The sequence below is a fragment of the Pinus tabuliformis genome, chromosome 7 (genome assembly GCF_031772625.1).
Source record: "Pinus tabuliformis cultivar Carrire ecotype Pingquan chromosome 7, CPIR1, whole genome shotgun sequence".
Lineage (NCBI taxonomy): Eukaryota > Viridiplantae > Streptophyta > Pinopsida > Pinales > Pinaceae > Pinus > Pinus tabuliformis.
The window spans coordinates 44521562-44540404 of NC_142293.1; positions in this window are offsets into that span (position 1 = coordinate 44521562).

An 18843-nucleotide genomic window follows, 5' to 3' on the forward strand; every position below is an offset into this window, starting at 1 on the left:
TTCGAAGAAGAACAATTATAGCGGAAATTCCACGATGACCTGTTTGGCGCAGGCAAACCCTAGAATCTAAAGCTTTGATACCAAATGTTATGAAAGCATCTCACAAAAATATAGAAAAGAAAGATCAACACCTTAGAAATCAGCCTCTTCGAGGGGCAACCTCCTTTACATTACACAAATGAGATGCTACAAATGACAAGACCTCCTTTCTATATATAGGAGTCTAAAGGGTCATAATATAATTAGAGCCTACATAATAATAATAATGTAAGGGAAAAACAATAGCAATAGTGGGCTTCTATGGGGCACAATAATAACAATATGGGTACTACATGGGCACAAGAATATAATAAGGGGGTTTCACTAATAAAATAAGGGGTTACACTAGTAGTATATGGACCTAATAGTTACATTCCGTGGTGGCAATACTATATGCAGGTAGGTTGACTGTCTCAACCTGCTGAGCCCCCCAATTGATTGGATTTGGATTGGATTAAACAAGAAGTTGTGGACGAAGAAGATGATTACTAGTGGACAAATTAGAAGGAAGTTGTGGCTGATGTTGTGGCATAGGTTGGGAGAATTGTCTTGAAAGAGGAGGACGAGGTCCACGCCAATTCTGGGACCATGAAGGGTTTGGACTAGATTGAGGGTACCATGGTTTCTAGGGCATTGGACATTGATAAGATTACAGCCATGAAGGTGAAAAAGGTACTAAATAAGGCCCAAAATACTGATTTTTAAAATATAGAGAAGGGTCTTGAGGCGTACCTTCATTCATGTTCTATGGTCGTGGTTGCCATGGTTTCTTTAATCCCATAAAATGTAGTTGATCCATTTCTTCATTTGTTCCCTGAAACACTGCCTTCAACCCAGCAAGAGATGGACAGGTGATAGTAGAATGAATCTATTCACATATCGCACAAATCTTGATGGAATTTAATTTCTTTCCTTCAGTGGATGCTTCTTTATTCAACGGATGTTGGGTGTGGAGCTCAATTATCTTCTTTATTTAGAGGTGTCACCGCATTGGACCCTAGTTTGTAATATGGCGGCAACACCACATGTAATATTTGCAATGCAAGGGGGGTCCAGGGGGGGGGGGGGGGGACAACGATCTTTAGGAGCCCCCCCCGGTGGGGAATTGGGGGCAACACCCCTGAAGCTAAAATATGTGTGAAATTGCCTTGTAAAATGTTCTAATTTCGTAGTCAATCTGGGTCATTCATTAGGTAGAGATCTGATAGTAGAACCTATGTTTAATTTAGGATTTTTTGCCCTAGAAGGCAACCCCGTGCTATATACGAGGGAATTGTATTGCGTCTATGTAGATCTGTATTCTGAGTGAGAAAGAGAGAGGAGATTGTGTTAGAGCGAAGAGGGAATTACAATGGATCTGTTGTAGGTTGTATCTCTTCAATTTGCTAGATAATATAAAAGGAAGGACTGGCTGTTTCTCGTGGACGTAGCCCAAATTGGGTGAACCATGTATATCTGTGTCTCTCTTCTTTTATGTGTTTTCTATTTATATTTCTGCAATATATTTTATGTGTTCCATTTCTCCGTAACATATAATTTTCTAACAACTGGTATCAGAGCTGAAGGTCTATTTGGCTGATAAACTCACAAGAGAGAAGGGTTCCTAGTTCAAGTGGGAGCAATGGCAGAAGAAGGTAGGTTTAGGGTCGAAAAATTTAACGGCCAAAATTACCAGCTATGGAAGATGCAGATGGATGATTATTTATACCAGAAGGATCTGTACCAACCATTGAACGGAAAGACAAAGAAGCCAACGAGTATGACAGACACAGAATGGGATATTCTCGACAGAAAGGCACTTGGAACAATACGGTTGTGCCTAGCAGTGTCGGTAGCCTGTAATATTTCAAAGGAAATGACAACAGAGGGTTTAATGTTGGCATTGGCAAAACTATATGAAAAAACCTTGTCCTAAAATAAGGTATTTCTTATGAAGAGTTTATTTAATATGAAGATGTCAAAAGGTGGATATGTTGTTGATCATTTAAATGAATTTAATGCAGTTACTAGTCAGTTAAGTTCTGTAGGGGTAACTTTTGATGATGAAGTTAGGGCTCTATTATTTCTATGCTCGTTGCTAGAAAGTTGGAATGGTTTAGTTATGGCCATTAGTAACTTTGTCTCTAGATCTAGTACTTCAAAGTTTGATGATGTTGTCGGTGCAATCCTTAGCGAGGAAATGCATCGGAAAAGCTCTGGTGAGACATCAAGTAATGCTTTGACTGCAGAGACTAGGGGAAGAAAAATGGAAAGAGGAAAGAGCCCAAGATATCGCAGTAAGTCGAGGAAAGGGAGATCGAAGTCCAGATCGGGGATAGTGTGCTGGAAATGTGGGAAGAAAGGACACTTGAAGAAAGACTGAAATCTCAGAAGGAAAAAGAAGGAGACGCACGGCAAGAAAACAATCATGAAGAAAATGTGACAGGTGATGTGTTGCAAGATGCTTTGTTTCTTTCATTAGAAAATATAATTGATGCCTAGGTGGTAGATTCAAGGGCCTCATTCCATGCCCCACCTGATAGGAAACATTTTCATGATTATGTTCAAGGAGATTTTGGACAGGTTCAATTGGGTGATGATAAACCCTGTAAAATCATTGCAATGGGTACAATTTTCATAAAATAGAAAAATGGAAATCAATGGCTATTGAAGGAGGTAAAGCATGTTCCAGACCTAAAGAAAAATCTAATTCCAACAAGGCAATTGGGAGGTGAAGGCTATGTAACTACTTTTACAGATAAAACCTGGAAGGTCACTAAAGGAAACCTCGTAATAGCAAAAGGAGAAAAGGTTGGTACATTGTATTTATGCAATGGTATTTCAAATTCTATTAATGCTTTAACCTCTACAGGAGAAGATACTTCATTTTGGCATCATAGGCTTGGGCAAATGAGTGAGAAGGAGATGCAGATTTGTTATCGGGAAATCTAGTGTCCACTCAGAGCTACTAGTCCCACTAAGATTGGTATCTATCTTAGAAACAAACAAACTAAAACTACTTTCACTTTCCTTTATGAGAAGTAGATAAGAGGGGAAAAAAGGACACCAACCTCAGTCTTGCGCTTGGTTCCTCTCCCTTCTAACAGATCCTTGCCACTTTTCCTTCGTCTACCCAGCTTCAAAGAGCACCTGTAGAATCAAAGAAGCATAATACTATCGAAGAACAGAGATCTACAATCATAAATAATATAGGACCAGATATATATTGACCACAAAAATGCATATATCATCAATCATGGAAGGATGTAGAGGAAAACTCGAATAGCTTTATTAATATCAAGAATAGCAAAGAGGATTACAACCAATTGTTCTGACCCAGTGTCATCCTCCCAGCATGAAAGCCCTTCTTCACCTCATGAAAAGCTTAGATCACCCAACACTATGATATTCCACCAAGAAACCAACAGCACTTCCTTACAAGATAAAAAATTCCAGCCTCTGGATCTCTGGGATGAGGGATCCATATATAGATGATTGCAAGGGGGTGAGTCAGCTTCTGGGATTTTTGATTAGTGTCCCCTCTCTGATACTTCTTGATTCCACTTAGAGATTGATGATCTCTTACTCATCCCTGGGTGAATTCAGAGAGGCAAGTGTCACAGGAGAAGTTTATGGAAGATTCCATGACGATCCACCTTGCAAACTGTCTCTTCCATTTGTCTACTCTCACCCATCGCACCCTACAGAAGGTCTTTCCAATATGCATTGCACCCTTTACACTGGGCAGGTGAGATGCATCGCACTCTCTACACTGGGTAGTCTGTATGGTCCAGCTTTGACCAGTTCTGAGCAGTTTCCTGTGGAGAACTTCTAGGAGATGATGTAATCAACTGACCTTGTTCCTTTAGGGTGTGAAGCAACACTTTTAGGGACTTAGGAGCCCTTGGTTTATGGACATGTATGATTGGGGTTGCAGTGCCCAAAAAGGTCTATAACAGTTGCCCCCTAAAGCATGAGGTCGTTAGTCTTTTGATGTCAGGTGAAATGCTTTATCATGAGGATCCGAAGTTTTTTCGAGCTGGAAGGCGACCTGTAATAAGATACAATACAATACATTATCTTCATAATATTTTTCATGATCTAGGTGAGGAAGGCATTCCCATGCTAACCTTTATAAATTCATTTTCATGTACATAAGACAGACAACCGTCTATGTGGTAGACTGATGATTCTGATAGAGCCATCATCCTTTGATTCAGATGATCATCTATGTAGCAATGATTTACATTTGACGTCTTTATTTTCCTAAATATATCACAGCCCGGATGGATGAAACTAGATTTGGGGTCTTCAAACTGGTCCAATCTTCACTCGGAGTACAAGTTGATCCATGTGAAAGATGTTCTGGAGTCGAACATGGAAATACATCGCCTGATTACCAGCCAATGATGTAAGCTATTAACAAGCGCAAGAGGAATCACCGATAAGGATGATGACCCTCAAGGTACTACAGTACAATTCACGTGGTGTGAAAAGGGACTTGGCATCGAACACCACGCAAAATATTTCGGTCGAAGGCCATTGATGTAAACCTATCACTGGAAGTGAGAAACTTTCCATTGAGGCATGCAAGCTTCAAAGTACTGAAAGGGTTGTTCCTAAGTCGACTTCTTGGATAATGAGCTGATGTCCAAAAGAAGCGACCCGTCGTAGGAGGGCCTTAATGAATCCCACATCTACGACACGGAATGGAGTAAATGATTTTGGAGGTGAAAACAATTTGATGATACAGGGTTCAGGGTGGCGGTCATGAAAGAATGGAGCGTGAATGTTTTGCAATGGATGAGACACAGGTGAATTCTCTGAGCGACTTCTCTTGAACATACCGGTGACACTGACATGGATTGGTAGCGTTAACCCCAAATATGGATGGTGCTATGGACCAATGGTGATATGACCAGTGAACGGAATAACCCAACCCGACTCAGATGTGGAGTGAAATTGTCATGTTTAAGAGCGACTTGCTACCAATAAAGTTTCTTCAAGTTTTCTTCCCAATTTTTCGCTAGTCATTGCTGACCAGTACCTCTTTATTTTTATCAAGCTTGAGGAGGGTAACATATGCTTGTTCTATAATTTTCCCTTCGAGAAAACCCATCGCTATGTTTTAACGAGCCTAGCGACAATGAAACTCGTTCTTGTCTATATGGACAAGTTTGTCGCTATTTGGTTTTAACGAGTTTAACGACAAAGATAACTAAGTCCTTTTCAATTTTAGAGAGTCTGAAGTGGACGTAAAGGAAACTCCAATAATCCTTTTTCGTCATATAATCCCTTAAGTCCGAAAAAGTATAAAATAATACGAAAGGGATTAATTTTCGGTAATTTTAACGAGCCGAAAAAAACAAGCGCTCGATCTTTTTGTGTAATAATCCCTCAGGTCCAAAAGGATTAAAATTTAGAGGAGGGATAGCTTTCCCGGTAGCTTTAATGAGCTGGAGAGGCCAATTGGTCGGCAATCTTTTCATATTTTACGAGTCAGATGAAAAGAGCTTAAAGGAGACTCGTTTTTTTAGGAACGAGTGATAATTGCAGGTAGCAGCTGATTCCAGGTAGGGTTTGGAATTTTCCAATCACTGCAGTGTCACAAGGATGGCTAACAGGATCACTCTTTACAATTGTTCCTCAAAAGGGGTAAACAATCAAATGGAGGTGAATGATCAGCTAAAATAGAGTGGAGGTGATGATGAGAACACGACTTGGGCTGAAAAGCTGATGATAATGCATTCACAATGGTTATTTACCGGGGATTGGTTCATTTTTTAATGAGCTTAAACTCTGGGGGAAACATCTGCTCATTGCTAAGGTTTAATTTTTAACGAGCTTGAACTTCGCATAAAAACTGCTCATGCCAGTCGTATAATAAGGATGTCTCATTGATAGGTTCAATTTTTAGGGAGCTTGCACCATTCGAAACTTTGCTCCAGATCCTTTCATTATGCAAGCTAGGAATGACCAATCCCATGAGTTTAAAGGGTTGAGAAACTACAAACTAAGAAAATAAATGGTTACTCTTTACTTTCAGGAAAAAAGGTTTGCATGCCCCCAGGCATAGCGAAATAGAGTTTCCAGGTTACCATATGAAAGTTATCACATTTGCAAGATTGCTCCATCCGTGTCGGAGACAAAACACTTCCTTGGCGATGTCTACCGAAATAGACAAAGGTGAGTGGCGCGGTCACCTCCACTCACATAACTTTGACGAGGGAATCTTATTCCAGTCTAATCCCATTTTCCTAAAAAGACGGGTGTGTCAGACTATTCATATATCCTCTGCGGAAACCTACCCTATACCCAAGGTTTTCCTGCCAAAACAGACCAGGGTGCATGCCCCTGGGTTTCAGTCATGTCCTCCCGAATTACTCACACTCTTTAGGTGGACGGACTGGAGATTGATGAGACAGTCCTTGCGTGAAAAGACCATTTAGGGATGGCATTTGACTATTAGCTATGTGTGAGTCGGGGAACGAAAGCTTGTCTATGAGCTGGACCACTCGGCCTTCATGCAAAAAACACATTACTCTAAAGAGTGAGGAGACAATGGCCCCCATGCTATAAATATAGTCGCGCCCAAGGAGTAGATTATAATCTAGAGGTCCTTGGACTTCCTTCACATTCATATAAACAGTTTTCCTTCTCAACATTATGGGGACATTGGAAAGGATTCGTAACAGTCGACTGGTTCCTTTGTTGAAGCCTGTCAGATTTCTCATCTCAGGTAGAAGCGATGGCGAACTAACCGCGTCCCAAGTAGTTGAGGAAAGGATACTCATAAAAGCCCCTTCATCTATGATGGTACCAACCTTGATCATTTTGTAAGCTTGTACAATGATTCAGAATGGTACATTAGCCGGTAAACGGGGTCTGCCTAGTAGATTCCAGTCGAAGGAAATGACTAGGTTACTTGGAGGTGGGACTAAATAGACGGCCAGATATGACTCTAACGAACTTCCTTCCTACGGTAAAGTAATGGGTAGATTGCCCCTATATTCATCAGAATCTCTTTTTACAAAAAGAATTTGAATGGTGTCATTCTCATTCTCTTCAGTAATTGTATCATCTGAAGATGGACCTTCCGAAGACAAGACTGGGTCTACTGCCACCTCAACCTTTTGACTTTCGTCTAGTATGGATTCAGCGGGTTTATCTTCAATGACAGATGCTTCGACCGACCACAATGGCGTGTCAGTCGGATTTTCAACTAGCGATGGACTCGACAAGTGTTTCTTGTATCCAAGAGGAAACCGTAGCGGTGAAGCAGGACGGTTATCCAAGACCCTTTTAGCTTCATCTAGGAAGGGACAACGGTGGATGATGTGATCGCCTTCACACAGTTTACAAGGAAATTTACATTTCCTTTTCTGTCCAAATGCTTCACTTTTACTAGTTGATGGTGTACTTTCAACATGATCTTCAGCAGTTGATGACACCTGATTGTGCAAACGAGGAGACTAGTCCCTTAAGATCCGAGGGATGCAAGGACAATCTCGATCATAGTGGTCTCCTTTGCAAATGACACATGGAGATTTATGCTTGGACGGTGCAGTGTGCAGATTTCCACTAGACGATGCCCAGTTACCCCTTTTCACCTTTAGCTCATTCTTCTTCTTCTCTTTCTTCTCCTTCCCCTTCTTCTCCTTCTTAGTTACTTGATTTTTGGCTTTACCAGCTTCATCAAGCGAAGAGGAGGGAGGAGAGGAAGAATCAGACAAAGTAGAAGGTTTGGGGGTAACTTTAGTATCATCCAGTTCCTGACTCAATTATTCAGGAATCACGGTGTTCTGAATGATGGAGGTCGAGAAGAGCCATATTGGCAAGCCAATTGTCAATCCTGGAAGTGACAATGTGGCCATATGAGGCACACCAACATCTCGCCAAGAGGAGAAAGGACTAGGATTTCCTCCAAGGGGAAATCCTTGGTTGGTGGACTCCATTTTTCTCAACCTAAGGCCAACGCGGGAATCGTGATATTATTCCAATTAAAATAAATTTTAGATGCTTTGACACAACTTGTTTTTCAATTTTTAAGAGTCGAGAAAAAATAAAAGATGACTCTAGTCTCCTTCGATTTTTAATGAGTCTGAAGTGAAAAGTGCTCAAATGGACCTTTTCCTTTAAGGAGTTTGAAAAGGAACGAAAGAGACTACTCTGGAAATCTAGACAGAGGGATTACCAAACCAATCGCAAAACTGCAAATACTTTTTACGGTACGGCAGTCAATCTTCCTGAATGTTGTGTTCAGTGCATTGCGATCGATAGGGCGGCAGACACGACTTCCTATGGATAAAGGATATAGCCTATTGTGGTCTCCCAATATATACTCGACGATACATGGGAGCACAAGTCCGTACTGGCACTTGTTCTCTCAAAGAGGAGGAATCACCCAACCAACAGTGAAAGCGATACTTACCAGGCTTTACGACACCGAAATACGTCTCTAGCCTAGACTTCTAGATGTTGTGTGTCAGGTTCCAAAGCATTTTTATGTTCATTAAATTTATTTTACAGTTGATCTTTCTTAAGCAATTTTCCTTTCAGGTTCACCGCGTGATGTAGATATACAATTCCTAAAATGCAATCTAAGATGATAAACAATCATTTAATCTTCTTTTTGCAATGAAAATCCTAGCTACTAAAGAAAGAGAGATGATATTCTTTCAACATAGAGCAGAGAGCACACACTAGATGCACTGTCCTAAATCAAACCAACAAGCAGTCTAAATGCAAATTCACATGCATGTATTTGTTTTCAGCTTTCTTAATGTGTGAATGACAAGAAGAATGCTAAGTACAAATCTGAATTATCTTTTCAAAGCGACAGTACTAACAAATTTCTCTTCAAAAGCGAAAGGAAGATAATGATGACACTTTGCTATTTTGAATTGAAAACTGCTTTCGACACTTGAAAAACTACTAATTCAAATCGAATACAAGAGTAACTGTATAATTGACCATCAAGAACAATATAATTCTTTTCTTTGACTAAAAACGACAATTTTGACACTTTCAAATCAAAAGATGACAGCTTGATTATGCTACTCTTTTGTAAAAGAGAACTGTAAATGGTGCACAATACATAAAAACATTCACAAGTCTTTGTACTATGGAGGCGGAATCATGCAAAGGAAGGGAGTTTCCATAGTGGTATACTGATCACAGACAACAAAACTCCTAAATAGAGCTTAAGGGAGTGAAGAAAAACGAAAGTCTGAAGGCAAAATTATCATTTTCTGACCCTCGCACCTGTTACACAGGGAAACCAGTATGCATCCCACCTACTGCACATGGGAGGTACGATGCATACAGATTTCCTTGAAGAGAGGGTGCGATGGTACCAGTGCGAGACTTTTACTTGGTCTTTGGTCGCAGTTTGCAGCTCAGTTCAGGGATTTAGGCCGAGCAAGTGATGTTCAGTAAATATAAATCACAGGGGTTGATCTAATGAGGTTACTAGAGCCACCACTAGGGCAATTAGAAGGCTTTCAAATCGATCGTTCAGTTTATAAACAAAACCCAGAGACAGACTGAAGCAGCATTGATCTACTTTGCACTTGCATAGAAAATGCAGTTCAAAGACTAGCTGGCTTGACTTCAATATCCATCTGTAAGTTTATAAAACAAACAAATATAGACAAGTAAACAATCTATTCGTTCCCCAGCGGAGTCACAATTTTGTTATCGGGAAATCTAGTGTTCACTCAGAGCTGCTAGTCCCACTAAGACTGGTAGCTATCTTAGAAACAAACAAACTAAAACTACTTTCGCTTTCCTTTATGAGAAGTAGATAAGAGGAGAACAAAGGACACCAACCTCAGTCTTGCGCTTGGTTCCTTTCTTGGTTACTCTCCTTCTGACAGATCCTTGTCGCATTTCCTTTTTCTACCCAGCTTCAAAGAGCACCTGTAGAATCAAAGCAGCATAATACTATCGAAGAACAGAGATCTACAATCATAAAAAATATAGACTAGATATATTTTGACCACACAAATGCATATATCATCAATCATAGAAGAATGTAGAGGAAAACTCGAATAGCTTTATTAATATCAAGAATAGCAAAGAGGATTGCAACCAATTGTTCCGACCCAGTGTCATCCTCCCAGCATGAAAGCCCTTCTTCACCTCATGAAAAGCTTAGATCACCCAACACTATGATATTCCACCAAGAAACCAACAACACTTCCTTACAAGATACAAAATTCTAGCCTCTGGATCTCTAGGATGAGGGATCCATATATAGATGATTACAGGGGGGTGAGTCAGCTTCTGGGATTTTGATTAGTGTCCTCTCTCTGATAGTTCTTAATTCCACTTGGAAATTGATGATCTCTTACTCATCCCTGGGCGAATTCAGAGAGGCAAGTGTCACAGGAGAAGTTTCTGGAAGATTCCATGACAATCCACCTTGCAAACTGTCTCTGCCATTTGTCTACTCTCGCCCATCGCACCCTATAGAAGGGCTTTCCAATATGCATCGCACCCTTTACACTGGGCAGGTGAGATGCATCACACTCTCTACACTGAGCAGTCTGTATGGTCCAACTTTGACTAGTTCTGAGCAGTTTTCTATGGAGAACTTCTAGGAGATGATGTAATCAGTTGACCTTGTTCCTTTAGGGTGTGAAGCAACACTTTTAGGGACTTAGGAGCCCTTGGTTTATGGACATGTATGATTTGGGTTGCAGTGCCCAAAAATGTCTATAACAAGATTCTTCACTCAAGAAATTTGTTGCTAGGTTTGAAGCATGTTGATTTAAAATTCTGTGAGAATTGTGTGTATGGAAAATAGAAGAGAGTCAGATTCCTCAGAGTTGGGAAAGAAAATAAGAGCAAAAAATTAGAGCTTGTGCATACAGATGTATGGGGATCTGCTTTGGTATCATCTCTCGGTGGATCTCGTTATTATGTTACTTTTATTGATGATGAAACCAAAAAAAACTTGGATTTATTGTATTTGAAATAAATATGATGTATTTGATACTTTCAACAAATCGAAATCTTTGGTTGAAAATAAGATAGGAAAAAGGTTGAAGTGTCTCAGATTAGATAATGGAGGTGAATATTGCAGCAAAGAGTTTGATAGGTACTGTTCAAAGAATGGAATTCAGAGAGAGAAGATAGTTCCAAGAACACCACAAGAAAATGGTGTGTCAAAAAGGATGAATAAGACAATCATGGAGCATATAAGGTGCATGAGATTGCATGAGGACTACCTTTACAATTTTGGGTAGATGTTGTGTTGTTTATCTAATAAATAGAGGGCCTTTAATTTACTTGGATGGTGGTATTCCAAAGGAGGCATGGACAGGTAAAAAGGTAAACTACTAATTTTTAAAGACTTTTGGTTGTCAAGTCTTTGTCCACATTAATAAAGAAAATAGAACAAATCTTGAGGCAAAATCAAAGAAATGTACCTTTATTGGATATTGTGTTAATGAGTTTGGTTATCGCTTTTATGATTATGAAAAACAAAAAATCATTAGGAGCAGAGATGTCATATTTAATGAAAAGGTTTTGTATAAGGATCAGATGTAGGAAAAGAAACAAGAAAAAGAAAACAGAGAATACAGAATGCTTGAGGAGATCACAAAAAAAGTGAAGGTGCTTGAAAATCATAATGATCAACATCCAGAACAACAACAACAACCACAAAAACAAAAAGCACCTCAAGTGCCTGAAAGTGGTGTTAGAATATCTACCAGGATAAGTAGACCCCCTGAATGATACTCTCCTTCATTATATTATGTATTGTTGACTGATTTTGGTGAACCAAAATGTTATGAAGAAGCAGTGCAGGTAGAAACCAAGAAGATGTGGGAGCAAGCCAATAAAGAAGAGATGGACTCCTTAGCACATAACCAGACTTTGGACTTAGTCAGGTTGCTTGTATGTAAAACATCATTGGAGAATAAATGGGTTTATAGGTTGAAGGAACAAGATGGAGGTAGAAAAAGGTATAAATCTAGACTTGTGGTGAAGGGGTTTCATAGAAAAAGGGTATAGACTTTGATGAGATATTTTTTCCCATTGTTAAAATGACTTCAGTCAGAACTATTTTAAGTCTAGTAGTAGCTAAATATTTTCATCTTGAGTATTTAGATGTAAAGACAGCCTTTCTCCATGGGGATTTGGAGGAAGAGGTATATATGCAGCAGCCACAAGGATATGAGGTGAAAGGGAAGGAGAAACTAGTGTGTAGGTTGAAGAAGATCTTGTATGGCTTAAAACGGGCTCCAGGGCAGTGGTATCCAAAATTTGACAGGTTTATGTCTGAAAAAGGTTATACTAAATGTCACTCTGATCATTATGTTTATCTCAAAAGGGAAAATGATGGCAGTTATATTATATTGTTATTGTATGTAGATCACATGCTTTTTGCAGGTTCTAACATGCAGGAAATAAATGTGCTGAAAATAAAATTGGCGAACTCATTTGCAATGAAGGATTTGGGTGCTGCAAAACAAATCCTTGGTATGAGAATAACTAGAGACAGTAAGAATCGAAAATTAACATTGTCCTAGAGTGAGTACATAGAAAAGGTGTTGAAAATATTTAATATCAAAAACACAAAACCAGTTAGTATACATTTGGCTAGCCATTTCAAACTAAGTAAGGAGGTGTGTCCTAAGACTCAGGAAGAAATGGCTTATATGTCTAAAGTTCCATATGCATCAGCAGTTGGAAGCTTAATGTATGCAATGGTCTGCACATGGCCTGATATTGCACATGCAGTGGGAGTTGTAAGTAGGTACATGAACAATCCAAGAAAAGAACATTGGATGGAGGTGAAGTGGATTCTCAGGTATTTGGGAGGTACCACAAATCAAGCATTATGATTTGGTGGTTCAAACATTTCTCTACAAGGATATGTTGATGCGGATATGGTGGGTGATAGAGATAACAAGAGGAGCACAACAGGGTATTTGTTTACTGTAGGTGGAACAAATGTTCGTTGGGTTTCAAAACTACAAAGTGTTGTTGCACTCTCAACAACAGAAGTAGAGTATGTTGCTGCTACAGAGGCTAGTAAAGAAATGATTTGGTTACAAAGGATTCTAGATGAATTGGGTAAGAAGCAAGAGTTGGGAACATTATACAGTGACAACCAGAGTTCCATACATCTTGCAAATAACTCTGCATTTCATTCCAAGGAAAAACATATAAAGCTCAAGTATCATTTCATATGGTTAGTGTTGGAAGATGGATAGTTGAAGCTAGAAAAGATACACACTAGCCAGAATCCTGTAGATATGTTAACAAAAGCGGTAACTAGGGAGAAAATAAGATTCTGCTCAGTTTCAATTGGTCTTCAAGTATGATGAAGAAGATGAGAAACAACCAAGTCCAAATTAACATCATTGTCCATCAAATGAAGTAGTGGTGGAGTTGCTATACTTAGTCTCCAAGTGGGATATTGTTGGGTGTGGAGCCTAATTATCTTATTTATTTAGAGGTATCATCGCATTGGACCCCAGTTCATAATGCGGCGGCAACGCCGCCCGTAATATTTGTGCTACAAGGGGGGTCCATGGGGGAAGAAACAATCTTTAGGAGCCCCCCCTGGTGGGGGATCTGGGGTAGCTTCCCCGAATCTAAAGATAGATGTAAAATCTCCTCGTAAAATGTTCTAATTTCGTAGTCAATCTAGGCCGTTCATTAGATGGAGATCTGACAGTAGAAGTTCTGTTTAATTTAGTTTTTTTTGCCCTAGAATGGAACCCCTCGCTATATATGAGGGAATTGTATTGCGTTTTTGTAGATATGTATTCTGAGTGAGAAAGGGAGAGGAGATTGTGTGAGAGGGAAGAGGGAATTACAACGAATCTGTTGTAGGTTGTATCTCTTTAGTTTGCTAGATAATATAAAAGGAAGGACTAGCTGTTTCCCGTGGACGTAGCCCAAATTGGGTGAACCATGTATATTTGTGTCTCTCTTGTTTTATGTGTTTTATGTTTTATATTTCTGCAATATATTTTATGTGTTCCATTCCTCTGTAGTATATAATTTTTTAACATGTTGTGGCATAGGTTGGGATAACTGTCCTGAAGGAGGAGGACGAGGTCCATGCCAATTCTGAGACCATGAAGGGTTTGGACCAGATTGAGGGTACCATGGTTTCCAAGGCTTTAGACATTGATAAGTCTACATCCATGAACGTGAAAAAGGTACTGAGTAAGGCCCAAAATCCAGATTATTAAAATATGAAGAAGGGTCTTGAGGCATACCTTGATTCATGTTTTTTGGTCATGGTTTCCATGGTTTCTTTGATCCCATAAAATGCAGTTGATCAAATTCTTCATTCATTCCCTGAAATACTACCTTCAGCCTAGGAAGAGATGTACATGTGATAGTAGAATGACTTTGTTCACATATCACACAAATCTCGATGGAATTCCTTCAACAGATGCTTCTTCCTGCATTGAGGACAGAAAATAGACATAACCTCCTCTACTTCTATCTTATTCTATTTCACTTGTAACTCATCCAACTATGATGAGAGTGTGCTCAAGATATCAATTCTCAAATTATCCAGCAAGTTCCAAATCTCTGCTTTTGTAATGCCATTGCTAGATGTCTTGAGAGTTCGTATCCCCTGCTTATGCCTCTCAACCCCTCGTGAACACATGATGCATAATTCACAGATCGCATCAAATTCCTCCTGCGATATGTCTCCTTTCCCTACCACATTCAATAGTTCCAAAGATTCCTTCCTTAGTGCCCGTAGAAATACTATTTTTAAAATATTATTATCTAGATCATGATGGCTTGATCTCTGCAAACTATATTGAAAGGGCTCCACAAATTCGTCCATGTTCTCATCCTCTTTATGCATAATCTTAAATATTTCTTCCTTCACATGTTGGGATTTGCAATAGTCTTGATATTTCTCGAGGAAAATAGTCTTCATATCGTTCCATGTAGTAATAGATTTTCCCCCTAAACCCATAAACCATCTCAAAGTTGTTCCCTTAAAAGTATATGGGAATATCTTCAATTTATGAGCATCAGAAATTTAATCATGCCCCCAACAAACCACGTAAAGGAATTTGTCCAGATCCTCGCAAGAAAGACTATGGAAATTAGGTAATGTTGTCAAAGAAATAGGCTTCATGGGCGCATAACCTTTGTATCTCCAATTGGAAATTTGATCGAAGAAGTTGCAGGAGCCATGAATATTTGCCAATACCCACTTAGAATCTCAACAGGTTCTGGCTCTGGTTGTTCTATAACAGGTTATTGAGGTTGTTTAACAATGCTCCCTTGATCAAATGATGCAAAGAATTCCCTCAAATCTTTTTACTCTGAACTTGCAATATGTCATTCCTCAGATCCTCTACTTGCTACTTCTTCTTACTTGAATTGCACTTCTGTTATTGGGGAAGGTACTAGTTGTGAAACTAATTTCTCTCTAGATCTCGAGTGAGATCTCACCCTAACAGCAGCTCGTGATGATGCTCCTAACTCATTGCTTCAAATTATCTCTTGGATGTAGGTATTTCTACCTAGATCTCTCCCTCTTCTTTTTGAGGGTCTTCCTTTGCCCCTTTTATTTGTATCCATGTTCATACAATCAGGAAATAAAAGGAAAACATTCAAGAAAACTGAAATCTCAGGACCTGGATAAGGGTATGAAATTCCCTCCCTAGGACAAGAGAGTGGACCGTAAAAAGAAAGCAGAGAAATAAAATAAATCAATCACAAAATTAAGCTAAGGACCTGAAACAGGGTGACATATAAACTTCCCTTCCCAGGATGAGACAGTGGCTCCTATGAAAAAGAAAACAAGACAATAAAAGCAAAAAAAATGATATAATGCTCAGGACCGGGAGCAGGGTGAAAAATTCCTTCCCCAGGACGCGAGATTAGTCCTATGATCAAAACTAGTCGTACTTTCGCACCCTTAATAGCCTCCCTAGCAACAACACAAAAATGTTAGTGTTTAGATATGAATCATGCAATTCACCCAATTCCACATTAATTGTCAACCCAGAGCTCTACGAGTTATTTCAAGGTTATCATGCAAATTGTTATCACAAAACCTAACCTTGATAGGCTACTGATCAAGAAGACCTTGAGTAATTGTTTCAAACCAACTTATGGCTAAGGCAAGCTTAGCCTCCTCAACTTGAGAGGGCTCTCTCACTGGGTTAAAGATTTCAATTAATGATTAGATGGCTAACTCTAGAAAACAAATGAAGGAGTGTGAATGGTTGAAACACAGTAAATAAACATCCATTGGGTTGTGGACTCAGACAATGCTTTTATGAATACAGAAACCTAACCCTGCTAGGCTGTTGATTAGGTAGACCTTGAGTAACTATTTCAAACCAACTTTTGGCTGAGGCTTAGCCTCCTCAACCTGAGAGGGCTCTCTCACTAGGTTAAAGATTTCAATCAAGGATTAGATGGCTAACTCTATATAAAACAAATGAAAAGATATAAATGGTTGAACACAATCAGGAAACATTCATTGGGCTTATGGAGTCAGAATATGCTTCAATATCACAGTGAGATTAGCTTAACATAGAAATCAGGGCATCAAGAGTTCAATATCAATAACAAATAAGAACAGGTAGGACACACAGTCTACAAATGCATGAACGAAGTTAGAGAATTGTTAATGAGTTATAAGTAATCATAAATTCATACTACTGCAATTGATGAGATGAGGATAACCATAAAACAATCATATATTAAACTCTTTTCTGAATACCAATTAGATAGACTTATTATACAGACTTCATAAGATAATGGACTTAGTAACTTACTTGAATCTTTGAAGTGGACGCTGGACTCAAAAATTTCCTCACATCAACCAGAGAAATGCGTGGACTGCGCGACTCCTTTTCGCTTCTCCAACACGCCTTACAATCTCAACAACTAAGATGATCTTGGAACAAACAGTCCTCAGACTGGCGGCCCAGCAGGCTTCAATATTAATTCAAAATAAGATTACACACCATAGATAGCCTCAAGTCGAGAGCTTGTCTAGCCTCTGATCTTTGAGAGCTTCCAATTACAACTTCAAACACTCACACATATGCTCACTCGAAAAACCGTGCCTAGACTAACTATCACACACCTATTTATAATACATATGAGAATAGATGAGGGTCCTTGTCTGACATTACTTAGTCATGACGGTGTCTACTCAAATATTCTCGGGTACAATAATGCAATTCAATAATACAAAATAAAGCAAGCACACTATCTGAGTGCCGACAACTTTTAATTAGTATCATAATCTAGTTCAAAATCTGAATCAGGTGGAGTCTTTTCCCTTTCCCATGAATATGTCAGTTTTGAAAATATGCCTTGTGGCTTTTCCTAGGAAGATGTAAGCCACGATAGATATTCCTTCTCCCAAGTGGGGTCGTTTTGTATCTGCGCATCTTGATAAACGTCGACAAATACGGTTTCTTTTTCTTCTTCCACTTTTGCTTTTCCTTTGGAGTCATGGATTGCTATTGAAGATGCTTCTTTTTGTGGTGCATGTGAACTTTGTCCTGTGTCATAAGAAAATTTTATCGAATCTGCAGTTTTCCGTAGACTCTTTGATGGAAAGAGATAATCATCTTTATTCCATCTGTTCACATATGCGAATGGGTCAATTTCAATTCCAAGAAAAGAATCTTTTTTACTTTTTCTAAAGTCTAGCAAGGACTGCACAGCCAACTCAACCCCATCTAACAAATCCCATCTGAAAATTTGAAACATGCTGATTGATTGTTCGATGGCTGCTTGCACCCATAATTTGCACTGATGACTGACGTGTCCTTGATCTTGCCATCCAACTTCGAATAGCATTGATGAACATACCCTGTTTGATAATAGCAGATTTATAAGACATACAGAATCTTCTGTCCAACTTCCTGAGGAGACACTAATTGTTATTAATGCCTTTTGATTAATAATTAATCGTAACACTCCATGTTTTCCTTGCATCGGCTCTAGTGTTTTGATCATTGAGATTTTTTCTGGTAATTTTAATGAATGGAATTCTTGAAGCCACATAGAAATCTTTTTTATCTGCTCTGGGTTTTCTGCCAATGTGGATTCTAGCACACTATCCGTACCATACATTTGTGCAAACGGATTAGGCTCTATTGGATTACGGAATTCCATACTCTGATAGTCCCAAGGTTCTGTAAAAGTTCTGAGATACTGGAGAGTTCTCATAACGCACTGGGATGCTCTGAGTTGAACCTTCTTTTGACATCTGCCATTCTTTATCTCCCAATCAGCAAAAGGCTGAAACAATTCATACTGTGGAAAAGAATCTGTGGATACAAAGTTTTCATCAGGCTGTTGTAAAAAAGCGGCATCCAATTCTTCAAATAAATCAGGAATCCTTAGAGATTTTAAGAAATTTTGAACTCCTCTATTCATATTAATTTCTTCAAGGTCCAACATTTTTGCCGAGACATATACAGCCACTGAAAAATCTATTCCCCCGATTATTTGATAATAATTCAGAATTCTGAAAACTTGTATCATAGCATCTGTAAAGTGATTGTCCCAAGTGTTGTCAAGAAATTTGAAATAAACCTTCACCTTTAAATTTGGCAGAGGATAAACCTTTACCAATTCTTCATCAAGATTAAGAAAAATACCAACATTTTTGTGCTGCCAAGCCTGGCATCGTTGAATCCATTGATTTCTTCTTAATCGCAGACCAACCACCTTCTTTATTTCTTCAACAATATCAGATAAGAGAAATTCTAAAATTTTGAAACGTTGTACAAAAGTTTCAAAATTATCATCAGAAGCAGATTTACCTGAAATATCAAACATACTCTGTTT